General features: G+C 39.2%; 1 pseudogene; it reads right to left on the bottom strand.

The window, feature by feature from the left end:
• Positions 1-17,385: 17,385 nt before the first annotated feature.
• Positions 17,386-21,420, bottom strand: part of LOC136837395 (uncharacterized) — a 111,418-nt pseudogene continuing 107,383 nt past the window's right edge.

Below are 21,420 nucleotides of genomic sequence, written 5' to 3'. Positions count from 1 at the left end.
ATTAACTCAAGAGAATTTTCTCCGGTATAAATTCCACATCCATGAGAACGTTTTTAAAAAATTTCTCAAAAGGAGAGTATTTACTTAAAATAAAGCACAGAACTCCTTGTACTGTACTATATCGCGGCAATATGACGCGAGAACAATAATAATTTAACTCTAAGGATAAAGTTTGCATGATTTCACTATTTTAAAACTCTCTGAAATGTATTGCATTCGAAGTCATTTCTGGTAAATTCAAATTAATATTGCATTTACGTAAGATATCGCTGATGAAAGCAATAAGCAAATGAAAACTCCAGTACAAAGCTGTAGCGTGATTTTCATTTGCAGCGGCTGGGAATTAATCTCCGGGGAAAAAATATACAGTAACATTTCTCAGACAAAATAAAATTGTGAAGTGTTTTAGTACAAACGTTTATATTACAAACATACGTACATTCATGTGCGAATAAATGTGTGAATAAAATCCTAAATGAATTTGCCTTACAGGTACAGAGAAAATGAAGAAGAAATTGGAGATATTCACAAAATTAAAACACAGGCAGTTAGACTCAACGTAGTCGCGGGATGGAGGGAGGGTGAAGAGGGAGAGAGGGAGGGAGGGGGAAGAGGGAGAGAGAGGAGAGAGAGAGAGAGAGAGAGAGGGAGAGAGAGAGAGAGGAGAGAGAGAGGAGGGAAGAGGAGATAGAGAGAGAGGGGGGAAGAGAGAGAGAGAGAGAGAGAGGGGGAAGAGAGAGAGAGAGAGGGGAAGAGAGAGAGAGAGAGAGAGAGAGGAGGGAGAGAGAGAGGGGGAAGAGAGGGGAGAGAGAGAGAGAGAGAGAGAGAGAGAGAGAGAGAGAGAGAGAGAGAGAGAGAGAGAGAGAGAGAGAGGGAGAGAGAGAGAGGGAGAGAGAGAGGAGGGAAGAGGGAGATAGAGGAGGGGGGGAAGAGGGGGAGAGAGAGAGAGAGGGGGAAGAGGAGAGAGAGAGAGAGAGAGAGGGAAGAGAGAGAGAGAGAGAGAGAGAGAGAGAGAGAGAGAGAGAGAGAGAGAGAGAGAGAGAGAGAGAGAGGGGGGGAAGAGAGAGAGAGAGAGAGAGAGAGAGAGAGAGAGAGAGAGAGAGAGAGAGGGGGAAGAGAGAGAGAGAGAGAGAGAGAGAGAGAGAGAGAGAGAGAGAGAGAGAGAGAGAGAGAGAGAGGGGAAGAGAGAGAGAGAGAGAGAGAGAGAGAGAGAGAGAGAGAGAGAGAGAGAGAGGGGAAGAGGGAGAGAGAGAGAGAGGGGAAGAGGAGAGAGAGAGAGGGGGAAGAGGAGAGAGAGGGGAAGAGGAGAGAGAGAGAGAGAGAGAGAGAGAGAGAGAGAGAGAGAGAGAGAGAGAGAGAGAGAGAGAGAAGAGGAGAGAGAGAGAGAGAGAGGGGGAAGAGGGAGAGAGAGAGAGAGAGAGGGGGAAGAGGGAGAGAGAGGAGAGGGGAAGAGGGGGAGAGAGGAGAGGGGGAAGAGGGAGAGAGAGAGAGAGGGAAGAGGGAGAGGAGGGGGAAGAGGAGAGACAGAGAGAGAGAGGGGGGGAAGAGGGGGAGAGAGAGAGAGGGGGGGAAGAGGGAGAGAGAGAGAAGAGGGAGAGAGAGAGAGAGAGAGAGGGATGGGGAAGAGAGAGAGAGAGAGAGAGAGAGAGAGAGAGAGAGAGAGAGAGAGAGAGAGAAAAGAGAGAGAGAGAGAGAGGGATGGGGAGGAGAAAAAGAGAGAGAGAGAGAGAGAGAGATGGGGAAGAGAAAAGAGAGAGAGAGAGAGAGGGGGGGATGGAAGAGAAAAAGAGAGAGAGAGAGAGAGAGGGATGGGGAAGAGAAAAGGGAGAGGGGGAAGAGGGAGAGAGAAAGAGAGGGAGGGGAATAGGGAGAGAGAAAGAGAGGGAGGGGAATAGGGAGAGAGAAAGAGAGGGAGGGGAAGAGGGAGAGAGAAAGAGAGGGAGGGGAATAGGGAGAGAAAGAGAGGGAGGGGAAGAGGAGAGAAAGAGGGAGGGAAGAGGGAGAGAAAGAGAGGAGGGGAAGAGGAGAGAAAGAGAGGGAGGGGAAGAGGAGAGAAAGAGAGGGAGGAGAAGAGGGAGAGAAAGAGGGAGGGGAAGAGGGGGGAGAGAGAGGGAGGAAGAGGAGAGAAAGAGAGGGGGATGAGGAGGGAAAGAGAGAAAGAGAGGGGGGATGAGGGAAGGGAAAGAGAGAAAGAGAGAGAAAGAGAGGGAGGGGGGGAAAGAAAAGGGGAACGGGAAAGAATGAAGACGTAAGAAGCTGCCAACTAATCTGAAAGAGATAACGCTAGAAAGAAGAGTGACAAGGGGGCGGAGAGAGAGAGAGAGAGAGAGAGAGAGAGAGAGAGAGAGAGAGAGAGAGAGAGAGACCTATTACCTCGACTTGCTCTTGACTTGCTGCTATCCTTTCACAGGATTTCAAGGTATTTGCAACAATAATCCTGTGCCAGGACTTACACGAGTGAATCTAGTGGCACCATTTAGCTGCTGCCGCTGTCTGCCAGCTATTAAAGTGGGTAGCGTGTTGAGTGGTGGACGGCAGGTACCACGCCTGAATTACCAGACAGGTAACAGTATTACACCTTACCAGACAGGTTATTAAATAATATTAATCGATAGGTAACAATATTACTAGACAAGTAACAATAATACATCTTACCAGACAGGTAACAATATTACCAGACATGTAATATTAGCAGACAGGTAACGATGTTACCAGACAGGTAACAATGTTACCAGACAGGTAACAATGTTACCAGACTGGTAACAATGTTACCAGACAGGTAACGATATTACTAGACAGTTAACACTATTGTTTGACAGGTAATAATATTACTAGACAGGTAACAATATTACACCTTACCAGACAGGTAATAATATTACCAGACAGGCAACAATATTACCAGACAGGTAATAATGCTACATCACAATTGCATCACAAAATTAATATGACAGTTAACAATATTACCAGACAGGTAACGATATTACCAGACAGGTAACAGTATTACCAGATGCGAACTTCATTAGAAATGAGTTTCTTGAATTTGGGAGTAATGTAAGCCTTGCATCTGACTTTTCTTTTTTAATATGAAAAAGCAAGTTCATTTAGAAATTATATTGTCTTGAATTTGTATCAAATTTTCGCATCTAGCTTTCATTTTTTTATGAGAATATGGACAATAGCATCAGAAAGTTAATATGAATTTAAAGCAGAGTTAAAAAATAATGTGACTTGAATATAAGCACTGCATTTGACTTAACTTTTTTTTTTTTTTGTAAGAGTATGGCTAATTGCATCTCACGATGAAAATATAAAAACTGTTACTTTCTTTTCGAAAACTACATCTGAAAATAAAAGATAAAAAAAAAAAAAAATATATAAACCTTTTTTCTTTTCTTTGTCTCGAGTACTCTTTAATACATCCAAAAATTTAAAAAATAGGTAAAAGTAAAAATGAAAAATCGAAAAATATAAACCTTTTTTTATCCAATTTAAGGGTAATGATACACCTAAAACTAATAAGGTAAAAATACAAAATAAAAATCGAAAAACGTAAACGTTTTTCTTCACTTTAAGGGTAATGATACACTTGAAACAAAAAAAATAAAATGAAAGCACAACAGAGCAAAGAAAAGCAAAATCCACGGAAATGATAAAGCGTTACTTTCTCTATTAAATCTGAAAGGTCACACATCACGGGGGTATCGCTCTCTGGTACTGAAAGCGCACACTAGTTGGGGGGGAGGGGCAGGGAAAGGAAGGGTGTCACAGGATATAATTATTTCAGATTTACAGAGTGATTATTTCCCGCGATAAATGTCGTTCTTTTCCAGAGATGCATATATATGTATATGTATATATCACACGCATTCGTCCAGCTCTCGCATTCAGGGGATCACAACCTGAAACCGATGAACTCTTCAAACCATGATGAGCAAATTCTCCCCACCCCTAACCCCCCCACCCCTAACCCCCCCTCCCCCAACGTCATAATTCACCTCTCCTCATGTCTGAATAAGAATATTATTCGTCGCTACAGATTAAAACCATGACGGAAATTACAGAGGCGGGTAATTTGATGATGTGATGCGATGTCTATGTCAAGTTCGATTCGAAATATTATTATATATATCATAAACTGTGCGAGAATGAGAATGAGAGTGGAAACTTGTTTGTTGGAGCTGATGCGGTAATTAAAATCGCCGTGATAAATGTGATCATCATCATCAAAAGCACTGCCGATCTTATTATGAGATTGTATTAACGCCTTCCATTCTGATGTTTGTCCTCTGTTCGCTGTGTTATTCCAACTTTTCGTGATTATTATTATCATCATTGTTGTTGTTCAGAAGATGAATCCTATTCAAATGGAACAAGCCCACCAAAGGGCCCACAGACTTGAAATTCAAGCTGCCAAAGAATATTAAGGCGTTCATTCGAAAGAAGTAACAGAAGGTAATGGGAAATACTGAAAGATCAGTCATTAGAAAAAGATATATCAACAAAAATAGATAAAAATGTTAGTTATTAAAATACAATGAGAACTGTTTTAGGGCAGTGCTGCATTACATCTTGGCTTGGACTTCTGAAGCTCCAGTTCCCAAGCTCCAACCCATAACGAACAGCTTAGTCTTCTCATAACTATATTATTCTGTTGCGTTTTTAGATTTCATATGCTTCTATTACTCTGTTGCATTTTAAAATTTCATATGCTTCTAAGGCACAAAATAAACAGAACTCATACTATAATACTGAATTATTTGAAAGGTTAACTCACACAGGTATTAAAATTGCTATGGAACCAATTCATCTCTATGAAATATTATGACTTCTAAAATACATGATCTACAATTATTTTCTCTTATTCAGAATTTTCTACATTTTCTACACACTGATTTTTTAGATTGTCTGAAATTGGCAATGAATGATTTTGAGCTGAATATATGCAGGATTATCTCTCTGTCAATTGTGTGTGTGAGAGAGAGAGAGAGAGAGAGAGAGAGAGAGAGAGAGAGAGAGAGAGAGAGAGAGAGAGAGAGTTTACGCTCTGGAAAGGAAGCAATCCATGCTAGTACAAGGCTGGCTTAATCTAGAGAGAGAGAGAGAGAGAGAGAGAGAGAGAGAGAGAGAGAGTTTATGGGCTCTGTAAGGAAAGCAATATCCCATGCTAGCACAAGGCTGGCTTAATCTAAAGAGAGAGGGAGAGAGAGAGAGAGAGAGAGAGAGAGAGAGAGAGAGAGAGAGAGAGAGAGAGAGAGAGAGAGAGAGAGAGAGAGAGCTAGCTTACGGGGTCTGAAAAGCAAGATCGCGCGCTGGCACGATAGAAAAAAAAAATAAGCTCGACCAAAACATTACATGATAACTTAGAGATAAGAAAAGAATTCTTAATTCAAAACTCGTCAGACAACCGTACTACATTATAGCCATACAATCAGTAAATAATGCTTGCAAATTATTAACCTTATGCAAAGCAAGGCGTTTGTTTAATTATTCAAAATCACGTGAATATTGCTAACTCTTCGTTCAGTCTGGCCCACTCTTCATACCATTTACTCTTAATAGGACGTGGAATTTCCTACCTTCCTCTTTGTTCCCCGGATACTGATTTAGAGGCAGAAAGCAGCCCATCGACGCAGTTATTGCAATGATGGAGAATGATCTATCTATACGTCAGAGTTTTGAAGTTTGTATACTAATATATATATATATATATATATATATATATATATATATATATATATATTTTATATATATATATATATTTTATATACTATATTATAATCATCATTATTACCATGAAGCGCGAGTGTTACAAAGCATTGTCTTTCTGGTTAGCTGATTGCTCGAAACAGCAACGCAAATTACTTGGCTAATGAATTGTCAGAAAGCGAAGACAATAATAATAATAATAATAATATGAATCTTCGTGCTCGGCTTTTGAACGTTTTTCACTCACTACCATGAATGTGGAAACTCCATTTTCTCCTCTTTCTAAAGCAGAGAGAGAGAGAGAGAGAGAGAGAGAGAGAGAGAGAGAAAATAATGACTTGGAAAGAGAGAGAGAAAAATAATGACAGAGAGAGAGAGAAAGAGAGAGAGAGAGAGAGAGAGAGAGAGATAACTGCCAGAAACAGGAGAATAATGAAAAGAGAAGCATGAGAGAGAGAGAGAGAGAGAGAGAGAGAGAGAGAGAGAGAGGTGTTGTTGGAGGGGGGTGGGGAGGAAGGGGGATTAAAGTTAAGAGGTTCTCAGGGGATTTACATGAAATCCCTAGATGATGTTATTAATCCCCCGGGCAAAGCTTACAACAGCGGCTCCCAGAATTAACACTACGCGCGAAGCTTTTGAGCCGCGATGGAGCCGTTTCAAAGACAAACCCAGCCTACTACTACTACTAATGCTAACGGCTCCCTTGGTCTGCAGGTTAAAACAGCTGAAGTTATAACGATCTGCCTGTTCTTGTCAACGTACAGCTTTTATGTGGGTGGGGGTGGTTTGTTTAGGAGGGTAGGGGGTTAATCTAGGCTCCAATGCTTCCTTAAGACCAACCTTTCCCCATTAAAAGTAGGAGGGGGGCGGGGTTGAGATGATGTCTACTCAAAAAATAAATAGGGTAATCCAATCAGCTTGTCAGGTACCGCCCATTTCAGTCAACGTACAGCTTTTATGTGGGTGGTGGTGGTTTGTTTAGGAGGAGAGGGGGTTAATCCTAGGCTCCACTGCCTCCTTCGGACCAACCCTTCCCCATTAAACCCAAGCGGGGGAGGGTTTGGGATGACGTCTACATAAAAATACATACGGTAATCCAATCAGCTTGTCAGGTACCGTCACCCACAATGACTGCGTCGAATAATCTTCACGAGTCGGTCCCTATAGTTCACGTTAATTGTATTAACTTTAGCCGAGGGGTTTTTTCTTTCAAAAACAAAAGCAGGATTAGCGAAAGACATCCTCATTAGCGAGGATAATGTCGCAAATGATATTGTCCGACGGTTAACAAAGCGCCTGTCCCGCGTCATCCTCTTCTTTCTGCGGTCGCGTCACGAAAATTAAGTTTTTTCATTTCATCCTCTGTCGTTTTGTAAAGGTCGATTTATGTATTTTTTTTATTAAAGAATAATTAAAAGTTGGAAAATTACTGTGCAAGTGGTTAGGCGTTGATTTTTCACGGTCTATCCGTGTTAAAGACTCATTTCATCCCTTTAATTGCGGAGGTGTTTTATCTGTTTCACCTACTCTCTGATATTAATGACTTTCGCTCTCTCTCTCTCTCTCTCTCTCTCTCTCTCTCTCTCTCTCTCTCTCACACTACACAAAACTATTTTCTCTTATTTTGTCTCAACATGTATTAACAAAACTCTCTTTCTCTTATTTTCTCTCAATATTCTTTCTCTACTATTATGTCTCCGTGTGTTAGCACCTCTCTCTCTCTCTCTCTCTCTCTCTCTCTCTCTCTCTCTCTCATATATACTTTCTCTACTATTATGTCTCCGTGTGTTAGCACCTCCCCCCCCCTGTCTCTCTCACCTCTCTCTCTCTCTGTCTCTCTCTCTCTCTCTCTCTCTCTCTCTCTCTCTCTCTCTCTCTCTCTCTGCTATTCTGTCTCCGTGTGTTAGCACCTCTCTCTCTCTCTCTCTATTCTGTCTCTGTGTGTTAGCACCTCTCTCTCTCTCTCTCCTATTCTGTCTCTGTGTGTTATGTCTCTCTCTCTCTCTCCTATTCTGTCTCCGTGTGTTAGCACCACCCTCTCTCTCTCTCTCTCTCTCTCTCTCTCTCTCATTCTGTCTCCGTGTGTTAGCACCTCTCTCTCTCTCTCTCTCTCTCTCTCTCTCTCTCTCTATATATATACTTTCTCTCTATTATGTCTCCGTGTGTTAGCACCTCCCCGCCCCCCTCTCTCTCTCTCTCTCTCTCTCTGCTATTCTGTCTCCGTGTGTTAGCACCACTCTCTCTCTCTCTCTCTCTCTGTCTCTCTCTCTGCTATTCTGTCTCCGTCTCTCTCTCTCTCTCCTATTCTGTCTCTGTGTGTTAGCACCTCTCTCTCTCTCTCCTATTCTGTCTCTGTGTGTTAGCACCTCTCTCTCTCTCTCTCTCCTATTCTGTCTCCGTGTGTTAGCTCTCTCTCTCTCTCTCTCTCTCTCTCTCTCTCTCTCTCTCTCTCTCTCTCCCATTCTGTCTCCGTGTGTTAGCACCTCTCTCTCTCTCTCTTTCTCTCTCTCTCTCTCTCTCTCTCTCGTGTTGAGATTACCTGTAATAACGAGTCAACGTGTGCATACCGGTAAAGGTTCTAGCATCTTTCTCGATTTCTAGATGAAGCGAAGAGTAAAAAAGAAATATACAAAAACAGTGAGAATGTCTTTAATCACTCAGTCAGTGATTCACACGCTTGTCTTTAGACGAGTTAAGAGGGATGGAATCCAAGGATAAAAAAAAGTAGATATAACATCCTACAAATGAGCAACGACAAAATAAATACTATCTTACAAATGAGCAATGACAAAATAAATATGATTGCGGTATCAAGAGAAGGAATAGTTATATGTACTTTTAGAGGAGGTTTTCAAGGGTCATCTAACAACTTTGGTGTCATAACCCCATGGTTCCACAACCCCCCACCCCCAACTTTCTCCATCAACCTCATTGACCCTCCTTCCCTACCAAACCTCACTCACACCCCTACGTATCTACACCCCCAAAAGTAACCGCTACTTACGTAACAGCTAGTTTCATTAACCTAATTTAAGTTTTTTTTTTTTGGTTTATTTATACTACGTTTGTTTTTAGAAATGGATTAATTTCGTGAACTTACGCCAATAAGTGTAGCATATGCATAAGTAGTGTATACCTTCGTAAGCGTAACGTTTATGTATATGTATACCTCAGTAAGCCTAACATATTTGCACATGTATACCTCCGTAAGACTAACGTATATGCATATGTCTATTCATATGCATACGTCCGTAAGCCTAACATATATAGATATGTATACCTCTGTAAGCCTAATACATAGGCATATGTATACATTTGTAAGCCTAGCCTATCTGCATATGTATACTTTCATAAGCCAAACGCATATGCATATGTATACCGCCGTATTTTATCGACTGAAAGAGTTATGTAATAAGTTATTTGGGACCCGGGCAGATTCTCAGTGCTAAAACATTTTGACTAGTTTTATGGGAAACGATTATATATATATATATATATATATATATATATATATATATATATATATATATATATACATATGTATACATATACATATGTATACATACATATACATACTGTATATATACATATATACATACATATACATATATACATACTGTATATATACATATATACATACATATACATATATATACATTATATATATGTATATATATGTATATACATATACACATACACATATACACATACACATATATACATATACATATATATATATATACATACATACACACATATATATACACACATACATAATATATATATATGTAATTCTAATAGCCATAATGCCCTCTTAACTTCGCTAATATATATATAAAATAAACATAATACATATGTTACAAATGTTACCAATAAAATACATCAGACACCACAAACAGAGAACATATCCAGACTGAAAATTCCTGAGATGTATGCTAGCATTGCACCAGTCCCGGTGTTTTGCCATGCCTCTAGGTTAGGTTAGATTAATGCCCACCAGTAACTTGGTTGCGGGAAACATAACGAGATTATTTTCAAGAAAATTCTATGCCTAGTGTTTATGAAATGGCGTCCCGCTTTTTTCAGGGAAAGATCCCGGCACTCGGTTACCTCTCGGGAAAATGCTGCCGTTTGCAAGTTCCTTTGATGTATGTTAGCATCGCACCAGCCCCGGTTTTTTGCCATGCCCCTAGGTTTGGTTAAGTTAGGGTAGATTGGTGTCACTGAAGTACATTGGGCCTGGAACACACAATAGAATTATTTTCAAGAAAATTCTATGGTTAGTGTTTAAGATTTGGCGTCCCGCTGTTTTCAGGGAAAGGTCCCCCCCGCCCCCGGTACTCGGTTACCTCTCGGGAAAATGCATCTGGATTACCAATGACACGGTAGACCGACATCAGCATTCTTACCGAATGGTTTCCAGGAAAGAAGGTCACGTTTTAATGTCTTGGGTCTATTTCCCATGGACGCAAGAGGTTGCAGCGAAATCTCGTTAGCAGAGCTGACAGAGAATCCTTTAATGTAGGAAAATGCATATTGGAATAACTTCGAAATAGTAGTTTCCAGTAAGTGGATCACGAGGCAATTTTCGTGGCAATTTTCGTTACCCCAGTGATCTTCTCCGGGACCATCTTGCTCTTGTATATTTCGCGTGGAATTAGTGCTAGCCTTATTTGGTAACCGATTCCTGCCAGATTGCAGCGTCGGACTACTATAATAAATAGCAATCGTGGCCATTGACGGATTTGACAGGCGTTGCAGCCGACCATCACGTATAATGCGGCCAAATTACTTTTATTATTATTTTTTTTTTTTTGTCGACCGTCGTCGTCCTTCTCCTCCCCGTAAACACTGATATACAGAGAGGGTAAACGGCAAAAAGTTTCCAGAATGTGATAAACACAAACAGACAGGCACACACAAAAAAGTTTGAAATTGTCAAGGAAGACATGATGAGGTAAGGTCTTCGATACATCATACTATCAACATGACAAATTTGTTTTTGGATAAACAAAACAAATAAATGCCTTAAAACACCATTCTCTACACACACACACACACACACACACACACACACACACACACGCGCACACACACAGCCTCTCTCTCTCTCTCTCTCACACACACACACACACACACACACACACACACATACAGACACAAACACGCAAGAACACTGTTCCAGCTGCTCAAACCTCGAAAGAATAATTCACTCCTACGAAAATAAATAAGACCATTCCTCCACCATGCCGCCATCGGAGCAACCAGGATAAATCATGATTTCTATCGAGAGAAGCAGCAACAGCAACAGCATGCAATCACGAAAAGAGAAGGGGAAGGGCAGGGGTGGGGGGGTGGGGGAAGAAAGGAGCCAAGCTTGATATACAAAGATGATTTACAAACAAAAAACAAAATAACGAAGTTCGGACACAGCTCGTTCTTCTGGGGTTGTTAACGCCAAATTTGATGGACGAAACTACATGTCAAATATCCCCCTTCATCATCATCATCTTCATTTTCCTCCTCGCTAGTTTTCACTTAGACATGCAACTCGCTTCAGTTCATACCACACAAGCAGATTGTTTTTTTTATTTATTTGTTTTCTTTTATTTATTTTATTTACTTTAAGTCATCATGAGGCACAAAAAACTGTAGACTTTTTTGGGGAGAATTCAACTAAAACCACAAGCCATATTTTGGAAGCATTTTGGAAAGTTACTCTAGACCGCACCTTTCATGCTAGTGCCACTCAAAAGTATAAGTGCGTGCTACTCATTTTGCAGAGCATCAGCATACTTTTCTGCCGAGATGGCACGTTGCCACTTGATCCAGTATCGGGCCACGTTGCCACACTTATCAGGGACCATGTCACGTTGCTAAATTACCTATGACAAGGCCACGTTGCCACATCTACTAGGGACCATGTCACATTGCCACACCTACTAGGGACCATGTCATATTGCCACACTTATCAGGGACCAGACCACATTACCACACTTATCAGGGACCAGGCCACATTGCCACACTTATCAGGGACCAGGCCACATTGCCACACTAACATTTTGCCACACTCGTCAGGACCTGGCCACGTTGCCACACTTACCATGGATCATGTCACGTTGCCAAATTACCCATGACCAGGCCACATTGCAACACTACCAGGACCTATGTCACGTTGCCACACCACCCATGACCAGGCCACGTTGCCACACTTACCAGGAATTAGACCACATTGCCACACTTACCAGGAATTAGGCCACATAGCCACACTTACCAGGGACTGTCACTTTGCTAAACACTACCCATGACCAGGCAACAATGCCACACTTACCAGGAACTGTCACTTTGCTAAACACTACCCATGACCAGGCAACAATGCCACACTTACCAGGGACTGTCACTTTGCTAAACACTACCCATGACCAGGCAACAATGCCACACTTACCAGGAAACTAGCCACATTGCCAAACTACCAGGGACCTAGCCACATTGCCAAACTACCAGAGACTGTTTCACGTTGCCACTACCCAGACCAGGCCAGTACCAATTAAACTTATCACAATACAGATAATCCAACAGGACCATGACATGGAAGAGTATTAAGACCACGGGGAACGGCTTCGCATCATATTAAGCAACGTGTTGCAGATGGAGGAACAAATGAAACACGAGCAAATAATCCCACGAATACTCAAGTTCGAAGTACTCATAATGCCACTATTAATAACAGATAAAGCAAACTATATCTTTATACAAATATTCGACAATTCTCTTTCACCACGATCTGCCGAGAGTAAAAAAAAATACATTAGCAATTTTAGCAAGTATACCTGTCTTTCTGTCACTGGCATAACACTCACTTGTGTTCTAGTTGCCATAAGTCTTCCACTAAACAGTTAAGGATCTTATCTTCTAAACATTTTCTTTTTCGTAAGCTATGGCACAATCTCTCTCTCTCTCTCTCCTTCATCGAAGAATCAAAATCCAAGCGAATTTTCATATAGAAGCACCTGAATACATTTACAACCTTCATACAATTACGCATTGCCTTCAGGAAGCATATCAGCCAGCAACAGCGCAGACTATGAGAGAGAGAGAGAGAGAGAGAGAGAGAGAGAGAGAGAGAGAGAAGAGAGAGAGAGAGAGAGAGAGAATGTTGACAACCACGAGGCGCGCCCACCTGATGACGCCCATACCAATGACACTGCTGAAAGAATCCCCTCCCACTACCTTCTCTCTCAACGACTAATACGCGTTCCAGTTTCATGAGAGAGAGAGAGAGAGAGAGAGAGAGAGAGAGAGAGAGAGAGAGAGAGAGAGAGAGTGCTACCCGAAAGGAGGGTCTGTTCCTCTATATTACGTTACACTTAACCATTTTCACTTCCTCTTGAATCTCAGCACCCAAGGATCAAGACACGTGCTGGCATAAGACTAACTAAATCCTACAGCATTTTAAGTATGTTACGTATCACAGCCCATAAAGAAGCCATAGAGGGGTTGTAAAACGGCTGTATTAAGCGTATTAAAAAATACAAATGTATATGTAAGTTTTCCTTTATTTTACAGTTTTCATATCGTAGTCGTATTGAGAGGAAAAAGTTTCTTACCACAGATAGGTCAATAAAGGGTTAAATGAGGATGAAGTAGAATGGTTAATAAATTTCCAAAATATAGCTTATAAAACATGTATAATAAAAGCCATAAAACAATAACTTAACATTGGTAAAAAAAATTGTGGGTAAAAAACTTTAAGGAACCTTAAGTTCTAATTGATCACCTACGAGTATATATAACATCAGACATTCGCTCTAGTTGCCATGTAATAGATATATTTATAAACAAAATAAAAAAATATATTCATTTAACACTCTTACACGGAACTACGTGATCACGAATCATATGACAGGATCACACCCATTCCAATAAACTGTAATTATAACTGTCGAGGCTGGAGGCGTTTTATTTTCAAATACCGATGCGTCATTACAAAGTGTCTATAATTTCTTTTCGAACAACTGAGCAAAGATTATGAAAACTATAAAAGTTTATGAATTTGCATCGTGTATTGTGAATACTTAGTTCGAATTATCCCAACAAAAGCTATACTAATTCCTGTTGAAAACTGCATCATCTTACACCCTAAACACATATCATCATCTTTACACCCTAAACACACTTGGTTAATGCTGATGGGAAAACTGCAGGTATGCAGCAAATATAAGATGAGGTAAGGGGGAGGGGGGGATGTTAGTGCCCCCTACCTGCCAGGCCAAAAAAAAAAAAAGCAGTACTCTAGATTGAGTTAGATTAGTTTCAAGAAATATCCTATCAAAACCATTGTCTTACTTTTCAGCCATGGTTAGGGGCATCCAAGACATTCACTCTGCACCGTAGGTTAGATTAGACTATGGAAGGTTAGGTTAAAATGTACCCCAATTAGGCTAACGCTAATGCTACAATACTCTAATTCCTGGGCATCACTGAATCTGATATTAAAAATGGTTGAATGATCATTTTGTAATCTTTTCCCATAGTAAATATAGAGGTCAAGTGAAAAATGCCTATCAATTAAAAAAAATGAGTTGTATAATCTAAGTCCAATTTTGTTGTTATAAAGGTAATCAATATTTTCTCTTGACATTGCTTGGGAGATGATAGTCACTTGCAGCGCAGACACTGTTCACATTAACAACTGTCCAAGCTTTTTTGCTTTATGTTACGTAAGTAGCCTACCTTACGTTTTCAACCAATTAAAACTACATAACTCCTTATGCTGAAGTACTTGGACGTCTTCCAGACAATATTCACCTCAACAAAGGCTGCCTTGTGTGTAAGTGCTGATGAAGGGGATAAACGGTTCCATCATTTAATGAATATGCCTAATGAAGTAAAAAAAAAAAAAAAAAAAAAAAAAAAAAAGACTCCTCCGACCTCGACACAATATATTACCAGAATATACGCCTCTCCACAAAAAAAAAAAAAAAAAGTTTAAGTCAATTCCAGGGCTGGTACACAAGAAAACGTGTGCCTCAAACAATGAAACTCCCAACCACCGGTTAGGAATACGCAGGACCCATCATAATACCCCAGACATTCAATAAATGAAAAGAAATTTGTCCTCAAGTAACCTATATATATTTACAATAGTACTAAATTTTTAACTGTCTTGCTTTATAACCTGTAAATAATGGGCCATGGTTCATTTTACGCGGTCGACTAGGTTGATTCATCATTAATCCCTCGTCTGGCCGGCATGTCTTAGCGGGTCCTAGGCATATGGTATGTACGCCTTTAAATCGTGGACAAGGAGTGCCACCTTACCTGTTAGGATCCTGAGAGCAGACTGACCTCGAGATTAATTTCTGAATGTCACTTTCATGATGTATGGAACTCTAGGACAGGTTAGGGTGAATGGGGGTCTGGGTAGTTCCCATACCGGTAGGGACCTGGTACTCTAGGATGGGGAAGGCTACGTTAGGGTGTTCCTCCGTATTTTACTTCAGGTAAGGACCTGGCACCCTAGGTTAGTGAAGGCTAGGTTAGGATGCACCTCCGTATTTCACTCTAACTTACAGCCATTGGCTTAAGTGAAGGGGGCCAAGCCAGGTCAGGTAAGGATCTGGTGCCCTGGGTAGGCTAGGTTGGGAAGGTATAGGATGCATTCTGCAACTGGCCTTGTGAAATCTCTATCCTTTGCAATGTATTTCGTGAATGATGTTGATCACAGACACGAACCATATATTTTCCCGACTGCTTCTTACCTGTTCGTGTAATCAACTTGCTGCAGAGAAAGGAGAGCTTGGTTACTTCTTCAGCAGGCTTTCTTGATGACTATTGTTACTCTCTCTACTTATCACTGAAGCTCTCCTGAATGACTTTATCTCATCACACTAAAAACAGTTCCTCGTAAATCAAATTAACATAATCAATTAGCGAAATCACACTTACGAGTTACAGTATCCCAAACATTGTAGCGCAAAGCAGGAGAGACGAAAGTCTAGAAAAACACGGACTTGAAAAGAGCAAGAACAATTTTCATCTGACGAAGTATGACTTCGTTGTCCTTGAAGTTAATTTTCACGAGACAAAACCAATAATTTTTATTTTAGGGATGCCTTTTCAAGATTAATGATTTAGAAGCTCGTCGATATCATCAGATATTAGTCAGTGCTCATTCTGTTCAATTGCTGTTAGTAATTAGACACTTGCATTTGATTTTATCTTTTTATCAATGTCATTCTGAATGAAAAGGACTCTACAAAGAATGAAGTATCATAATCACCAACGTTATTTAATATTATTACATTTCCCTTGCTCCTGTTGGTCAACACTGTTATTCTAAGCCTATGTTACTACAGTGTATGATGATGAAGTAAATAAGGCAGCTCTGTTAAAAGTACAAAATACGAGTTCCGCTTTCATAAGTCGTTTGATTAATTTTTCCTCTTTCTCGAATCGCAATTTACCCTGACATCTCAACTTTTTTTCCTACTTCACTGTACTCCCCATCAGTCAGGTGAATGAATTGTTTTGCTTCTTATCATAGGCGACTGGGCAAATAAAATATAAGTTAAGAAGGAACTGTTTTATATATATATATATATATATATATATATATATATATATATATATATATATATATATATATATATAATATATATATATATATATATATATATATATATATATATATATATATATATATAATATATATATATATATATTATATATGAAAAATCAATAAAATTTTTCCCAGTATTCCAGTAATTAAAAATGTTGTCACCTTAGAATACGATATTTCATAATTCAGTGCTAAAGCCTAGACGTTTGTCAGCATTATGAAAATATGATAGAAAACTACAATAAATCTATTTAGGTTAATTTCGGTGTTACTGTACCGATGTTATAAGAGGGACTCCAGGAATCTTTATCAGCACTGATTCTCCTTTCTGGAATGTATAACATTTGCTTTGTAGTGTTTGTAAAATGACATCTCTCCCAAGATAAATGAAGGACCTAATTATACACGACTTCAGTTTGAATACGCACACTATCACCTGCTTGAACAATTACTGCGTCATAATTCTCTTACACAGATGAATCACAGTCTTCTTGGCCTGCCAAGTTTGAGACTGCTCACCACAGGAAAGGTCCCCAAAATCGAGTTGGCCCTCCTGGGAAAGAAAGGTAGTTCTGTAATTAGGCGTATTCTCCCCATCACTAAAAAAAAGAAAGAAAATTTTCAAATCTTTACTATGATCCCTGAAAACCTTCGTTAAAATAAACTGTTGTTTTCCAGCATCAGGTTTAATACTACTCCTTTTGCCAGCAATTTTATCTTGGCAACAACTAAATTTGGAGTAGTTTGCCTAGTGTGCTTGTGGAATCTTCTGACTTCAAATATTTAAGCGAGGAGCAAATTCATTCCTGCTCTCTGCTTTTGACGTCTCCTGAATTTTAGGTGTGTCAGTTTTATTTTCTATTCCCTCATATTTATTTATTTATCTATCATCTTTTCCTATAACTTGTCTTCTTCTCTGCAGACCGATTTCCCTTCTGAGTCCTCTTGAGTTTATAGTCTGCAGACTCTGTCTGTACGGGTTTCAGCTGAAGTTTTAAATAGAGAAAGCATAAATAAAACGTATTCTGTAGGATTCATAGAAACTGATACATTCTACGTAATGTAAATAATTTATTTTGTAGCACTACATACTGATTCTCATCTTAAAACAGGAGAGCTTGACAAAGCCGGCCGACTCAACGGGAGGCTAAAATAATAATAATAATAATAATAATAATAATAATAATAATAATAATAATAATAATAATAATAATAACGAAACATTTGTTGTAACACCTTTTTTTTAAGCATCAATCATCACAATTCTATTCTAATGAAAATGGAAAACTCTTATTTATTATCATCTATGAAAAGATTGCCAAATGACATAACATCTGAACCGCTTGGAAATTTGTCAGTAATTCATTAACAACATTCGCCATGACGACAAAGTAAGCAGGACTTAATATAATATATTAAGACCCGAGCTCAAGAACAACTTGAAATTTCATAATGAAAGTTAATGAATGTACAATGCAACGAGTTTCAGTAGGAAATTATAAATAAAAACTACGGAATTGAATGTAAAAAAAAAAAATATACAGTTGACAAAACTGTGTTAACATTTATTTTCACTAACCTGTGACCTCTTCCATTATAATAACATGGATACTTAAAATTAGTGAAGTAGACGAAAGTTATCGACATCTTTTTTATATGGAAACAGTTGGCATATACAATAACAATGAATTTTTTTTATAATTTTTTCGGCAGAGTTTATTAGAGAAAAATAATTTTTTTTTTATCTTAAAGCTTTATTGCGCATCCAAAACTTCCATCCATCACGGTTAAAACTTCATCCTTCTATAACTTCCTAAAACTTCCTTTATCTAAAAAGAGTCAGATTGGTCATCAACTCGTGAGATCTGTTTTCTTATCAAAGAAAAAAAAAAAGTCTGGTCTAACAAAAAAAAAAAAAAAAAAAAAAATCTGGTTCGTTGGTGAAGTCAACACAGACCCAAAGAGGGGGATGCGCCCCCACCCCCAAACCCAAATCATTGGAGAGTGGGGTAGAAATAATTTAGTTATAATTTACAGAGAACATTACAAAAACAGACAGCCTTTTACAAAACACGCAATGAACGTTGCATAGACACAGCTTACGGTGTACTGTACATTAAGTACCATTTAACAAAAAAAAAAAAAAAAAAAAATCCATTAAATAACAAAAAACCTTCACTTTTTTTCTATCAAGTTTTATACACAACGACAAGACGACAGTTCTTGTTGTCAATTTTTTTTCCCGTCATGCATTCTACTTTTTTTTTCAGTCATGCACTCTGCTTGGTGCTTAAACAGTGCTCCTTAAAAAAAACCACGAAAAAAATAAGAAGTTCATTATTATCCATTTCAATAACAACAACAACAACGACATCGAACACGCCAACGTATTTAATTACCTGCCTAACAGTAATTTCTGAAATTTCTGAAAACATGAAAAGTGGTCAAAACACAACGACAAGAACAATATGAACTTGCCTCCCAAAACTGATGCATCATCATCATCATCAATAATAGTCTATACCCTAATATATATTTATAATATTCAAATATATGTATCTCTACGTATATATATATAATCAGTACAAGCACTAATAAAAACACAAAAAACTATAATGAGATCAATAACCGTATTGAGAGTCATTTTGGCCCAAGAATGGAGTGTCTACGATTACAGAAGAGAAGAGGCGTGATCGCGAGATCACTGGAACACAAAAAAGATGGTGAAAAACACACATTCGAAGTAAAACGAAAAACATTTCTTCAACTTGTTACGGCTCGCCAGAAGACACAGACGGGCAAGAACACGGGTAAGGCGTTTTCGAAAGATCAGTCAAGATTCTCGCACAATAAACAATATCATGAAGGTAGTATATACTGTTCTGCCTTTGGGAATTATTCCCAGTCAGCTGATCAGCTGTATCCGAAAAATGTGGTAAAACCCGCCATATCAAATCAATTCACATTATTCATTATGCGATGATAGTGAAGATTCATTATCTTAAGTGGCCACTGGTCATTGGCTTCTTCATATGCAGACCAGCAGAGGTTTTTAATGCCCAGGTTACCGAAAAAGGTTCTGAATGTGAATTTGGTTCTCAGTTCCCGACTTGAAGGTGAGACAGACACAGATAGATAGATACAGAGGGAGACAACGATAATAACATGTCAGACACAGACAGCAACTTCCACATGTAAAACATCAACAACAAGAAGAGACATAAACTGGCAAAGTAGATGGATAGCCAATCTCTCTTTTATCTAAGGCAACAACAGCAGTGACAGAGGCGTGTCGAACATACGAACAAATACTGAGAATAAACTAATGCCCTGCAAAATGTTCAATCGCTTTTTCTCTGCTATGCAATTCACCTACAGCTCCACCTCCCCCTCCCCGACCCCATCTCTCCGTCCCCTTGCTTTCATCGGATAACTTATGTCAGAAAAAAATTTAATTGATTGGCTTAATTTGGTGGGCAGGTCACCGTGCAGGCTGCCAATTTAAAAACTGAGGATGAAACTCTTCTGAGAAAGAGAACTGCACAAAATGTTTCTTGACGAATGAACATAACTTTAGCCTGAATGGTTAAGCTGAAGGAAGATTAAGGAACTCATACGTTGACAAAAAAGGACAAAAAAGTTACCGGAAAAATAAAGAACTCATTTACAAAGGACCCAATGATTTTACTGAACGTTCTGACATGACCGACATACTACTTATTACACATCAACCCCAAGATTTTAAGGAAATGAAGTGGCGTAAAAGGGAAAAGTAACAACACACTCCGGACCATGAATAACATTAAACCTTATCGTTATTACCGAATTACAATGACAGCTTTATTATGATTAAAATTGACACCTACCTAAAATGCCTATGTGAATTCATCATAACATCTGTTTTCAAGTCGAGAAATATCAACAGACAACAATAGCATTTTGATCACATGATTAATATATATTTATATAATATTTGATATTTACAAAAAGCAATATATACAGATTCCATATATACAGAATGGTTTACACTTATGTACAATAAATACAGCAAAACCTTTTTCAGTCACAAAAGAGACTTTTTGCGTCGTCACAACATTATTACTATTACATCAACAGATTTAAACCTACAAAATCGACTGAGATTCACGAAAGAAAGATTAAGAGAGAGAGAGAAAAAAATGATTGGTAATGAACCTGTCATCATCGATTCTCTGTATCGTCTGTCTGTGTCCACCTGAAAGCTTCATTTAGCGTCGACGGCGATGTTCCTGCTTAGTGGAGAACTAAAAAGGTCTCGTCCATTTCCCCAGCAACAGGATTGCGGAATAATTTTCGTTCATAAATCCAAGAGCAATTTATGTATGTATGTATTATTGACCTGATCCAAAGAGCAATGTATTTATGTATATAATTACGTATTATTGACCTGACCCAAAGAGATGATACACACACACATACACTCGCCAACTTCAACTTCTGATCACATGTGGTAACTGGTATGATATGAAATGTCTGTCATAAATAGCCTCTTTTTACCAACATATGCAAAAAAAAAAGTGGCAGGAACTCGCTCGCGACACTGAGAGAGAGAGAGAGAGAGAGAGAGAGAGAGAGAGAGAGAGAGAGAGAGAGAGAGGTAGGTAGGTCACAATAGTCGTCGCTGCAGACGCAGCAACCTCTCGTCTCTCTTTAAAGCACGAAAAAGAAAAGTGTGTTGCAGTGATTATCCACTTGAAGTGGCCAGGGCACAATAGCAATGATTCACATCTTGAGTGTGTGTTTATCTGCCTTGGTTATTCGCAGCGACACAAAGAAAGGGAGAGAGACACAGCAGATCGCTCAAGGTCTATGAGACCGTGATGGTTTTGTTGTTGCAGTGTGAGCAGCTAAGTGGAGGATATAAGGGCTGAGGAGGAGAAGGAGGAGGAGGAGGAGGGTTGTGCAAGATGACAAATTGTAAGCCTGGGTACAGGTGGAGTGGAGGAACCTAGATGAATAATGGTCCCATGTTGACTGCCAGGGTCACGCTAGGGGCCACTTTCGGGACTCCCGAGGTCACATAAGGGCGGTTTCAAAGGGGGCGTGATGAGTGT

The sequence above is a fragment of the Macrobrachium rosenbergii genome, chromosome 59, assembly GCF_040412425.1.
Source record: "Macrobrachium rosenbergii isolate ZJJX-2024 chromosome 59, ASM4041242v1, whole genome shotgun sequence".
NCBI lineage: Eukaryota > Metazoa > Arthropoda > Malacostraca > Decapoda > Palaemonidae > Macrobrachium > Macrobrachium rosenbergii.
The sequence above is the reverse complement of the archived record's forward strand: the minus strand, read 5'-3'. Positions and strand labels throughout refer to the sequence as shown.